The following is a 12,736-nucleotide window of genomic DNA, read 5'->3' as shown; positions in this document are numbered from 1 at the left end:
GGGAGGTTTGGCCATGTCTGTGGTTTGGACAATGCTCTTATATTCATCTGTAGTAAGACTCAGTTGCGGAAGGGTTTTCAGTTTTGTCTGGTTTCATCCTGGACAGAGTGGCCCTGTTTGATGTGGTCATTCCTTGAAATTGTATATGTTCAACCAAAGAACTCCTCGGCTTCGCTGTGACTACCAGCCCAACTCCCAGTTGACCAGAACCTGGGGCCAATTTTTCCTTCTTTACTTTACATTCACCTTCTCGCCTTTGCATATGCTGTTCCTTCTGCTCAGAATGCCTTTCCCTCCCTGTCTTCACTCAGCTCTTTCCTTCTCAAGTTTCAGAGCGCTGCTTAAATGCCACTTCCTCTGAGAAGCCCTCTTTGATCACCCAGGCTGTGGGCCTCTATAACCCATATCAACACCAGACACATGTTTTGGTCACAGTTAGGATTTTTTTTGTTGTTTTTTTTGAGAGAGGGTCTCACTCTGTTGCTCAAGCTGGAGTGCAAGCAGTGCAATGGTGGCTCACTGCAGCCTCCAACTCCTGGGCTCAAGCAATCGTCTTGAGTAGCTATGAAGATGAGCTCGCCACCACACCAGCTGATTTTTTTGTTGTTGTTTTATTTTTGTAGAGACAGAGGTCTCTCTGTCTTGCCCAGGCAGGTCTCAAAACTCCTGGCCTCAAATGATCTTCCCACTTTGGTCTCCCAAAGTGCTAGGATTACAGGCATGAGCCACTGTGGCTGGCCTGTCATCTTTCAAGTTTCCCAAGTGAGGAGAAAAGGGAGGGAGAAGGCCAGAAAGAAATAAGTTAGAGGAACAGTTCTTGCTGTGGGTCTCAGTATGTTGCCATGTCCCTATGAAAGAGAAAGAGAGAAAGAAAAGGAAGGAAGGAGAGAGAGAGGGAGTCCAGAAAGAAAAGAAAGGGAAAGGAAGGAAAGATAGAAGAAAGGAAGGAAAGAAATAGAAAAGAAAAGAAAAAGGGAAAGGAAGGAAGAAAAAAGAAAAAGAACGGAGATAAAGGGGGCTCCAGACAAACATAAAAACTGGACCTTCAAAAGACAATTGGCCAGGTGCAGTGGCTAACACCTGTAATCCCAGCACTTTGGGAGGCTGAGATGGGCAGATCACCTGAGGTCCCAAGTTCGAGACTAGCCTGGCCAACATGGCAAAAACCCATCTCTACTAAAAACACAAAAATTAGTCAGGCATGGTGGCTCACACCTGTAGTCCCAGCACTTTGGGAGGCCAAGGTGGAAGGATCTCTTGAGCTCAGCAGTTCGAGACCAGCCCGGGCAACAGAGCGAGACCCTATTGCAATTTTTAAAAAAACGTTTCAAGTAGCCGGGTGTGGTGGTACACACCTGTAGTCTGAGCTACTCGGGGAGCTGAGGCAGGAGGATTGCTAGAGCCTGGGAGGTCGAGGCTGCAGTAAGCTGTGATTGCACTACTGCACTCCAGCCTGAGCAGCAGATTGAGACCCTGTCTCAAATAAATAAATAAATAAATAAATAAATAAATAAATAAATAGCACAACAGATGATCGCCTCATGAGAATTTGATCTTTCCATTAAAAGTCTCCTCTCCAGTGGAAAAGTCTCACAGTGGCCACTCAAATTCTAAATTGTCCCCAGTGGAAGGTACCATTGGAGAGAGACACATTTTGTTTTTTTGAGACAGGATCCGGCTCTGTCACCCAGGTTGGAGTGCCATAGTGTGATCATGGCTCACTGCAACCTCTGCTTCCCGGGCTCAAGTGATTCTCCTGCCTCAGCCTCCTGAGTAGCTGGGACTACAGGCGCACAACACTGTGCACAGCTTCCTTATAAGATTTTGAAATGGTGAAAAGTTTCCCAAAGGACAGTGGTCCAAGGAGATCTTTGGAACACTTTGGCCATCATCACTGACTCAAGGGTGACTTACTGAGTCTAGACTTGTCCTCTCTCTATCGACATTTCCCCCGATGGACCCACAGTGCAATCCCAGCACTTTGGGAGGTCAAGACAGGAGGATTACTTGAGCCCAGGATTCAAGACCAGCCTGGGCAACATGGTGAGACCTCGTCTCTACAAAAAATACAAAAATTGACAGCGGACACCAGGACTCCAAGATGGCCAGTGAAGGACAAGAAACTTCTGGAGGTCAAACTGGGGGAGCTGCCAAGCTGGATCTTGATGTGGGACTTCAGCCCTAGTGGCATTTTCGGAGCATTTCGAAGAGGTTACTACCAGTACTACAACAAGTACATTGACGTGAGGAAGGGGAGCATCTCGGGGATTACCATGGTGCTGGCATGCTACGTGCTCTTCAACTACTGCCTTTCCTACAAGCATCTCAAGCATGAGCGGCTCCGCAAATACCACTGAAGAGGACACACTCTGCACTACCCCCTGACCCCATGACCTTGGCCCGAGCCCCTCCGTGAGGAACACAATCTTGATCATTGCTGAAGCCTTTCATGCCCTAATGGGAATTAACCTCCAAATAAAAGATGACTGGTAAAAAAAATTTTTTTTTTAAATACAAAAATTGGCCAGGTGCAGTGGCTCACACCTGTAATCCCAGCACTCTGGGAGGCTGAGACGGGTGAATCACAAGGTCGAGAGATCAAGATCATCCTGGCCAACATGGTGAAACCCCGTTTCTACTAAAAATACAAAAATTAGCTGGGCGTGGTGGTGCACACCTATAGTCCCAGTTACTCGGGAGGCTGAGGCAGGAGAACTGCTTGAGCCCAGGAGGCAGAGGTTGCATTGAGTCATGATCACACTACGGCACTCCAACCTGGGTGACGGAGCATATCCTGTCTCAAAAAAACAAAAACAAAAACAAACATGTCCCTCTCCAATGGTACCTCTGTCACTGAGGACAAGGAGAATCACTTGAACCCAGGAGGCGGAGGTTGCAGTGAGCCAAGATCGCAGCACTGCACTCCAGCCTGGTGACAGAGTGAGACTCCATCTCAAAAAAAAAAAATTAGCTGGACTTGGTGGTGAGGCCTGTAGTTCTAGCTACTTGGGAGGCTGAGGCAGGAGGATCACTTGAGCCCAGGAGGTCAAGGCTGCAGTGAGCCAAGATTGCACGACTCCACTCCTCCCTGGGCAACAAAGTGAGACCTTGATTTTAGACTTGAAGCCTCCAGGACTATGAGAGAATTGATTTGCATTGTTTCCTTTTTTTTTTTTTTTTTTTTTTTTTTTGAGACAGAGTCTTGCTCTGTCTCCCAGGCTGCAATGCAGTGGCACTATCTTGGCTCACTGCAATCTCTGCCCCCCAGGTTCAAGAGATTCTTCTGCCTCAGCCTCCTGAGCAGCTGGGATTACAGGCATATACCACCATGCCTGGCTAATTTTTGTATTTTTAGTAAAGATAGGGTTTCACCATGTTGGTCAGGCTAGTCTCAAACTCCTGACCTCAGGAGATCCACCTGCCTCGGCCTTCCAAACTGCTGGTATTACAGGCATAAGCCACCGCGCCCAGCCAATTTCTGTTGTTCTCAAAACCACTAGTTTGTGGTCATTTGCTACTGCAGCCACCAGAAACTCACACAGGCCTGCACAAGAGACAGACCACAGGAGGAGGTATCGAGAGAGAAAACAATTTAATCAAGGAACAGAGTGACTGAACAGAAAACCAAAAAAAAAAAAACCCGGAGAAACTCATTCCTAGAATAGCAAATGAAATAAACCCTGCATGGAAGGGCCCTAATGAGATCATAACTGAAATTCCATTCAGCATTAACTTACCTTCGGCCGGGCGCGGTGGCTCAAGCCTGTAATCCCAGCACTTTGGGAGGCCGAGACGGGCAGATCACGAGGTCATGAGATCGAGACCATCCTGGCTAACACAGTGAAACCCCGTCTCTACTAAAAAATACAAAAAAAACCTAGCTGGGCGAGGTGGCGGGCGCCTGTAGTCCCAGCTACTCGGGAGGCTGAGGCAGGAGAATGGCGTAAACCTGGGAGGCGGAGCTTGCAGTGAGCTGAGATCCGGCCACTGCACTCCAGCCCGGGCGACAGAGCGAGACTCCATCTCAAAAAAAAAAACAAAAAACAAAAAACAAAAAAAAACCTTACCTTCCAGTCATAGGCAGAATCACCTTAAGCAGATAGAGACACAAAGGTCTCAGATGTGCACACTTTTCTTTTTTTTGAGACAGAGTCTTGCTCTGTCACCCAGGCTGGAGTTCAGTGGCGTAGTCTCAGCTCACTGTAACCTCTGCCTCCCGGGTTCAAGCGATCCTCCTGCCTCAGCCTCCTGAGTAGCTGGGATTAAAGGCGCACACCACCGTGCCCAGCTACTTTTTGTATATTTAGTAGAGACGGGGTTTCACCCTGTTGGCCAGGTTGGTTTTCAACTCCTGACCTCAGGTGACCTGCCTGCCTTGGCCTCCCAAAGTGCTGGGATCACAGGCGTGAGCCACCGTGCCTGAACTCAGATGTGTGCACTTTTGCTGAGTCCAGGTTACTGATTGGTGGCAGGGAGGGTCTCAGCCCAATCTCAGTAGGACGTCCAGTCCTGTTGATGTCAAATACCACCAGAAAAACAGCTACAGTGAAACCCAGCTGGGTTTATGGATTAATGCATTGAAGGAAGAAACACCGGAAGGGGTTCTGTTTATCTCAGAAAGAGAAAGTGAGAAAGAGCATGTTATAGAACTAGGGCAACTGTGGGGTGATTTGAGAAGAGTTCAAGGGAGTGGGATCCTGCCTTGGATTGCCTGCAAACAGCTAATGGGGACAATCCTCTAAGTATTTTAATAATCTTTTTTTTTTTTTTTTGTGAGATGAAGTCTCGCTCTGTCCCCCAGTGCTGTGGCTCGATCTTGGCTCACTGCAAGTTCCGCCTCCCGGGTTCACACCATTCTCCTGCCTCAGCCTCCTGAGTAGCTGGGACTACAGGCGCCCACCACCATGCCCGGCTAATTTTTTTGTATTTTTAGTAGAGATGGGGTTTCACTGTATTAGCCAGGATGATTTCAATCTCCTGACCTCATGATCTGCCTGCCTCAGCCTCCCAAAGTGCTGGGATTACAGACGTGAGCCACGGCGCCTGGCCTTTAATAATCTTTTTACTTAGAAGGCAGGGGAACCTGCTGGGAATTGGCGAAAACTAGCAGTCACACCCTTTGGCCAGGAGATGGGGAGGTTTGGCCATTTTTGTGGTTTGGACAATGCTCTTATATTCACCTGTGCTAAGACTCAATTATGGAAGGGTTTTGTTTTTCTGTGGCCAAGTGTCACTGGTTTGAGTCTCCCTGTCTGAGGTGGACATTCCATGAAATTGGTTTGGTCAATCAAAAAACTCCACAGCTTAGCTGTGATTGCCAGGCCAACTGCTAGCTGACAGTGGTCCGGGGCTACTTTTTTCTTCCTCACTTTATATTCACTTCCTCACCTTTGCATATGCTGTTCCCTCTGCCCAGAACCTTTCCCTCTCTTTTTCATTCAACTCTTTCTTTCTGAAGCTTCAGAGCTTTGTTTAAATAACAGCACCTCTGGGAAGCTCTCTTTGATTACCCAGGCTGTGGGCCTCCACAACCCTGTTTCAACCCCAGGCACATCTCTTAGTCATGATTAGGATCATTGTTATTATTATTATTGTTGTTATTACTCTTGAGACAGAGTCTTACTCTGTCACCCAGGCTGGAGTGCAGTAGCATGATCTCAGCTCACTGCAACCTTCGCCTCCCAGGTTCAGGTGATTCTCCTGCCTCAGCCTCCCAAGTAGCTGGGATTACAGGCGCGATGCCACCATGCCTCGGTAATTTTTAGATGGGGTTTCACCATGTTAGCCAGGCTGGTCTTGAACTCCTGACCTCAAGTGATCTGCCCACCTCAGCCTCCTGAAGTGCTGGGATTATAGGCATGAGCTACAACGCCTGACCTTTATTATTATTTATTTATTTATTTTGAGATGGAGTCATGCTCTGTAGCCCAGGCTGGAGTGCGATGGCATGATCTTGGCTCATTGCAACCTCTGCCTCCTGGGGTCAAGTGATTCTCCTGCCTCAGCCTCCCAAGTAGCTGGGATTACAGGCATGCGCCACCACGCCCAGCTAATTTTTGTGTTTTTAGTAGAGACAGGGTTTCGCCATGTTGGTCAGGCTGGTCTCGAACTCCTGACCTTAGGTGATCTGCCTGGCTCGGCCTCCCAAAGTGCTAGGATTACAGGCGTGAGCCACTGTGCCTGGCCTTTATTATTATTTTTTAAGAGACAGGCTCCTTTGCCCAGGCTGGCTGGAGTGCAGTGGCGCTATCATAGCTCACTGCAGCCTCCAACTTCTGGGCTCAAGTGAGCCTCTTGAATGGGAGGATGAACAAGCCACCAGGCCAGTGAATATTTTTGTTTTCTGTAGAGATGGGGTCTCATCATGTTGCCCAGGCTGCTCTCAAACACCTGGCCTCAAGCGATCCTCCTATCTTAGCCTTCCAAACAGTTGGGATCACAGGCATAAGCCACTGCAACCAGCCAGGATAATAATCTTTCATGTGATTTTCCGACTTTGATCAAGCCCCCTGCAACCAGAGCCCTTTCTGTCTCATCCTGCTGTGTGGTACCAGCTGTGGCGCACAGTAGGACCTCAATACTTGAGAACGCGCACATCTAAAAGTTATAGAATGTTAGAACAATACAAGCTGTACAGTTCTGGGCACTGTACTCCGTGGCAGGGTGCCTTGGAGACACCAGAAGTCACCTTACCGAAGACGTGGCTTGTTCTGGATTGAAATTCACTTGACCTACACCCCTAAGTTATGTCAATATGAAGGAAGAGGCTATCTTATCACACTTAGGAAAGTGTGACAAGCCTGGTCGGGAAGGCGCGACAGGCCTGGTTCTTTATCAGTGGAAGGTTAATTACGGTGCCTTTGGCACCTTCCAACGCCTCCCCCAACACTGACAATACATGGTTATATGGAGCCCCTTCTTCTAAGGGCCAAACACCATTCCAGGTGCAGCAACTTCACCTCTGGACATCGAAGCCAGGGGGAAGACGAAAACTAAACAGGTCCACAAAATGTTACAGCAACTTGATATTACAAAAGAAAAAAAAGAAAGAGGGGCCAGGTGTGGTGGCTCACACCTGTAATCCCAACACTTTGGGAGGGTGAGGCAGTTGGATCACCTGAGGTCAGGAGTTCAAGACCAGCCTGGCCCACATGGGTGAAATCCCCTCTCTACTAAAAAAAAAAAAAAAAACAAAAATTAGCCGGGCGCAGTGGCACGTGCCTGTATTCCCAGCTACTTGGGAGGCCGAGGCAGGAGCAGGAGAATCGCTTGAACCCGGGAGGCAGAGGTTGCAGTGAGCCTAGATCGCGCCACTGAACTCCAGCCTGGAAGACAGAGCAAGACTGTATCTCAAAAAAAAAAAAAAAGGAAGGAAGGAAGGAAGGAAGGAAGGAAGGAAGGAAGGAAGGAAGGAGCCTGGAGAAGGGCGTGTCCATTTTGCCTGGTGGCGGGGGATGGGGGGATCTGGGAGAATCTCTCTCAGGAAGGGATATTTAGGGCAAGGCCTGAAGGAAGGGAGGGAGCTGGGCCATGGAAAAACCTGGGAAATTCCTGGGGGAACTCCCTGAGGCAAGACTGCGCCTGGCAATTTGTAAGACGGGGCTGGTGCCACCTGAGCTGAGAGCTAACAGAAGGATGAGAGGGAGGGCAAAGGAGATGGGGTGGGAAGTGGGAGGAGTCTTATGGGACAACGGGAACCCAGGGGAGGTGTTAGAGCAGGGGAGGTGCATCACGCACTGTGATTTAGGTCCCAGCGGGGTCGCTGAGGGGATGCCTTTTAGGGAATGGACTCTGTGGTCAACTACTCCTACCCGAACTGCCCCAAAAGCATTTGCTTTTCCCTCTCCAGTCAGGACCAGTGTAACCATCCTTAGACACCTACTACCGCCATTTTTACTGATGAGGACACTGAGAAATAGTAAATGCACAAAATCTAAAGTATAGTGCCCAAGACAAATTGGTGCCCCGAACCTAATTTCTAAATAAAATTAATAAATAATATTGCAAAAGTGGGGAGCGGGTCAGCAATCCAGGGGGAGGCACTGGCAGGAGCTGTTAGGCAGGAATCTGGACCCAACATGGCGGTGTTACCCCACCTAGCAGGCCTTTTGTTAAAGACTCCCTTCACCCTTGTACACACCCGCAGACTTACATGCGTCACAGTTCTGGCTGGGCAACCACACTCCCCCGTGACCTGCAGCTCACCTGCATTCCACAAGTTGGTAAACAGCAATTTCGATTGACAGTTTCCAAAGACCCCTTCCTCATGACCCTTACTCAACTCTAGCCCTACTAGTTTCAAGACCCCCCCAGGCCCTGTTTGCACAACCAGCTTCCCTACCTCTCAGGCTATAAAAAGCCCCTACCCTCCTCCCTCAACGCGACTTCCTAGGCCCACGCCTTTGGACCGAGGAACCTCGCCCGCAAGCCCTAATAAAAGGCTATTCTCACTGCCATTTGCCTTGTGTCTTCGTTCCCGGTTCGGCTGCAGCCTCAGTTTACCTTTACAGGAGCAAGAGACGGAATTTGAGCCTACTCGCGGTTACATTTTGGCCAAACTCAATTCCTGGTCTCTCTGAACCTCAGTTTCCCTACCTGGCCTGCTTGGTGTGTGTTAATTTCTCTGCCCCATTTATCTCCCCTCTCCCAGCTCCGCCCCAGAGTCACAAGTGGGACGCAGAGACTCACGACTAGGAAAGCAATTTTAAAGCGCTAAGGATTGCAAAGAGCTACGGAGAGACTTCCACAGGGCTCTGTCATCGGGTACACCTCCCCTCACGGACCGCAGGCGCGCTCTGGCGGCCGGGCAGCTCCTGGCTTAAAGGGCCGGTCCACGTGTGTAGTCGCAGCTGCCATCTTTCATCCGGGCATCGGCCATCTTGGTAAAGGCAATGTTCTAGATTTTCGCCTCTCCCCGCCCCTCCTGGTTCGTCAATATATAAAGCCAGCGTAGGGAATGAGGGCGTATTAAGTGTCCTCTTTTTGAAGAGACAAAGAAGTGGCTGACTACCCTGGCTTGGGTCCGAGGCCCGGCCATCCTTTCCTTTACCAAGATGGTGGCGGTACCGAGGCGCAATGAGCGCGCGCCACCAGGAGCTCAGCGCGCAGGCCCTGCGGTGACGTCACGGAGGCGCGACCGGGCCGGCGCTGGGGTAAGGAGGTACGAGTGCCTGCGGCGCGAGCGGAACCTGGGTTCGGGGGGCAGAGGCGCGGGGCGGGGGCTGCTTGGGCTGGGACCATCCCCTGGGAAGGCTGGAGGAGGGATGTTGGGAGGCGGGAGCACTTCCGGCATCCAGTCTGAACCACACCTAATTGGGGGCGATGCCCATTTCCAGACCAGACGACTGAAGCCCGACGCGACAGCGTAGTGTTCGAGGCCCCCTGGCCCCGGACTGTCCCAGGGCAGCTTCCGGTCTCGAGAGGGACAGAGTTGGGTGCGGACGACCCCGGCCTCTTGTAGGGGGATTAGTGGTGGGGAACCTCAGAAGTGATAGCCGGAGGGCTGCTTGGAGGAGGCATTGTTGAGCTTCGTATTCTGTTCTTTTACCTTCAAATCCATGGGGTCTTGATCCCCGTGGATCTTGATTCCCTCCTAAGTGTGCCCCTCGCCCAGCCTGAGCCACTCTCTGGGTCCCGCCTGGGCTCCCAGCTCCTGCCATCTGGGGAGTCCACCTCCTCACCAACCCCAGAGGGCTTGTGTGACCCACAGATTGGGCCTCCCGGGTCTAACGCCCTCCACACCTTCCCATCTCCCTGGAATACAAATCGCCCCTTTTTCCAGCCTATCTCCTGCATCCCCCGTGCAGGCTGGGATCTCCCCGACTCATTCAGACTTTTCCTTAGATGTCTCCTCTAGGAAGCCCTTTGACCCAGGCTGGGTCAGAAGCCCTCCCTGGGCTTCCCTAGCGCCCTGTGTGCCCTTGTTAGGACTCTGACTGCATGTGGTGGCTCTTGTCTGGGAGTCCCAGGCAGGCAGGAAGCTCATTTGTGCCACCTCTTTCCCCAGCATCGCACACGTATTAGGTGCCCAGTACATATTTGTTGAGTGACGTGGTGTGTGTGAGTGTTTACCACACAGAGAAGAGTGTCTGTATTTTTCAGCGTGGACTGTCATAACTACTAATACCACAGACTGGGTGGATTAAACAGCAGAAATTGCCAGGCACTGTGGTTTATGCCTGTAATCCAGCTCTTTGGAAGGCGGAGGCAAGCGGGTCACTTGAGGTCAAGAGTTTGAGACCAGCCTGGCCGACATGGTGAAACCCCATCTCTACTAAAAATACAAAAATCAGATAGGCATAGTGGCACATGCTTGTAGTCCCTGCTACAGGGGAGGCAGAGGCGGGAGAATCACTTGAACCCAGGAGGTGGAGGTTGCAGTGAGCTGAGATCATGCCACTGCACTCCAGCCTGGGTGACAGAGCAAGACTCTGTCTGAAAATAAAATAAGAAGAGTGCTGAGTCTTATGCCCTGGATGGCACAGCACTGGCTCCTCAGTACCCTGGTGGAGTGCTATTTCTCAGGTGGTGGCCTTCTCCCCCTTCATCTGAAAACAGACTTTTGAGATAAGGCTCCAGGCTCAGCCCTGTGTGTCCTGACCAGAGACCTCGGCTTCCCCTCTTTAGAATGGGGATAAATGACAGTCCCCACGTTTAAGGTTTTGGGGACATTCCATTGTTTTGGTCCTTGTAAAGCACTTCACCAAGGGCCAGACATTTGGTGAAGGGTGGTGCCTACCATTTGTGTGTGCCTTGTCATTCCCTGGCTTCTAACGTGGGCCTCACACCAGATAGGGACCAGGTGCCCAGGGGCCGGAAGCTTTAGGATTGTTATAACATCTCCCAGCGGTGCAGGCCCCAAGCCATCAGGGGCAATTTATGTTGGCTTTATTGTTCACCCAGCTCTAGGAAATTTGGGGACTGAAGTCTCCCAGGGTGCAGACAGGGGAGGGACCCCACAAAGACTGTCACATGGTCACAGAAGCATGACTTGCAAGAGACCTAATGGGGCCAGGCGCGGTGGCTCACACCTGTAATCCTAGCACTTTGGGAGGCCAAGGCGGGTGGATCACCTGAAGTCAGGAGTTCGAGACCAGCCTGGCCAACATGATGAAACCCCATCTCTGTAAAAATACAAAAATTAGCCAGGCGTGGTGGTGGGTGCCTGTAATCCCAGCTACTCAGAAGGCTGAGGCAGGAGAATTGCTTGAACCTGGGAGGTGGAGGTTGCAGTGGGCGGAGATTGTGCCACTGCACTCCAGCCTGGGTGAAAGAGCGAAACTCCGTCTCAAAACAAACAAAAAAAAAGAGCCCCACTGTGGAAATAGCCCAGATGTCTAGCTGTGGATAAATGGATAAACAAAATGTGGCATATCCATGCAGTGGAGGAGTATTCTGCCACAAAAAGGAAAGAAGGGCCAGGCACAGCGGCTCAGCCCTGTAATCCCAGCACCTTGGAAGGCCCAGGCAGGAGGATCACTTGAGCCCAGGAGTTCAAGGCCAGCCCGGGCAACATAGTCAGACCCTGCCTTAAAAAAAAAAAAAAAAAAAAAAAAAAGGCATGGTGGCCTGCACCTATAGTCCCAGCTACTTAGGAGGCTCAGGTGATAGGATCTCTTGAGCCCAGGAGGTCAAGACTGCAGTAAGCCGAGATCTTGCCACTGCACTTCAGCCTGGGCGACAGAGTAAGACCCTGTCTCCAAAGTAAATGAATAAATGTACTCTCACACTGTGTGGCCTTTTGTGTCTGGCTTCTTTCACTCAGCATTGTGTTGTTGAGGTTCAACCACATTGTATCATGTATTGGTGCCTCGTTTCGTTTTTTTTTTTTTCCTTTTAAGAGACAGGGTCGTGTTCTGTTGCGCAGGCTGGAGTGCAGTGGCACGATCAGCTCACTGTGGCCTCAGCCTCCTACGCTCAGGTGATCCTTCCACCTCAGCCTCCTAAGTAGCTGGATCTACAGGCACATGCCACTGTGCCTAGTTATTTTTTATTTTGTAGAGATGGAGTCTTGCTATGTTGCCCAGGCTGGTCTTGAACTCCTGGCCTCAAGCAATCCTCCTGCCTCAGCCTCCCAAAGCATGGGGATTACAAACGTGAGCTATTGCACCCAGCCTATGATTCCGTTGATATGGACTGAAATGTCCAGAACAGGCAAAGCCATAGAAACAAAGCAGATTGGTGGTTGCCAGGGGCTAGGGGAGAAGGAACAGGAACAGGGAGTGACTGCTAATGGTGATGTGGCTTCTTTTGGGGGGATGCAAGTGTTCTGCAACTAGACAGAGGTGGTATTTGCACAACGCTGTGAATATACTCAAACACTGAATTGTATACCTTTTTTTTTTTTTGAGATGGGGTCTCGCTCTGTTGCCCAGGGTGGAGTGCAGTGGTGTGATCTCAGCTCATTGCAACCTCCGCCTCCTGGGTTCAAGTGATTCTGCTGCCTCAGCCTCCTGAGTAGCTGGGATTACAGGCATGCGCCACCACACCCAGCTCTTATTTATTTATTTTTTTGAGAGGGAGTCTCATTCTGCCGCTCAGGCTGGAGTGCAGTTGCACGATCTCGGCTCACTGCAGCCTCTGCTTCCCAGGTTCAAGCAATTCTCCTGCCTCAGCCTCCCAAGTAGCTAGGATTAAAGGTGCCCACCATCTGTAATCCCAGCACTTTGGGAGGCCGAGATGGGCAGATCACGAGGTCAGGAGATCGAGACCATCCTGGCTAACATGGTGAAACCCC

At 50.6% G+C, this 12,736-nt stretch overlaps 1 protein-coding gene and 1 pseudogene across 1 annotated transcript in view; both read left to right on the top strand.

Annotated features, from left to right (window-relative positions):
• Positions 1–1,954: 1,954 nt before the first annotated feature.
• On the top strand, positions 1,955–2,357 carry LOC111554244 (annotated as a pseudogene).
• Positions 2,358–9,115: 6,758 nt separating this feature from the next.
• The window catches only part of CCDC124 (coiled-coil domain containing 124), a 12,207-nt gene continuing 8,586 nt past the window's right edge, over positions 9,116–12,736 (top strand). The window contains exon 1 of the mRNA XM_023229657.2: positions 9,116–9,160. The gene's annotated coding sequence lies outside the window, so the exon portion shown is untranslated. The remainder of the gene's footprint in view (positions 9,161–12,736) is intronic.

Source organism: Piliocolobus tephrosceles, chromosome 21 (assembly GCF_002776525.5).
Source record: "Piliocolobus tephrosceles isolate RC106 chromosome 21, ASM277652v3, whole genome shotgun sequence".
NCBI classification, from domain to species: domain Eukaryota; kingdom Metazoa; phylum Chordata; class Mammalia; order Primates; family Cercopithecidae; genus Piliocolobus; species Piliocolobus tephrosceles.
This window is presented reverse-complemented; position numbering and strand designations above follow the sequence as displayed.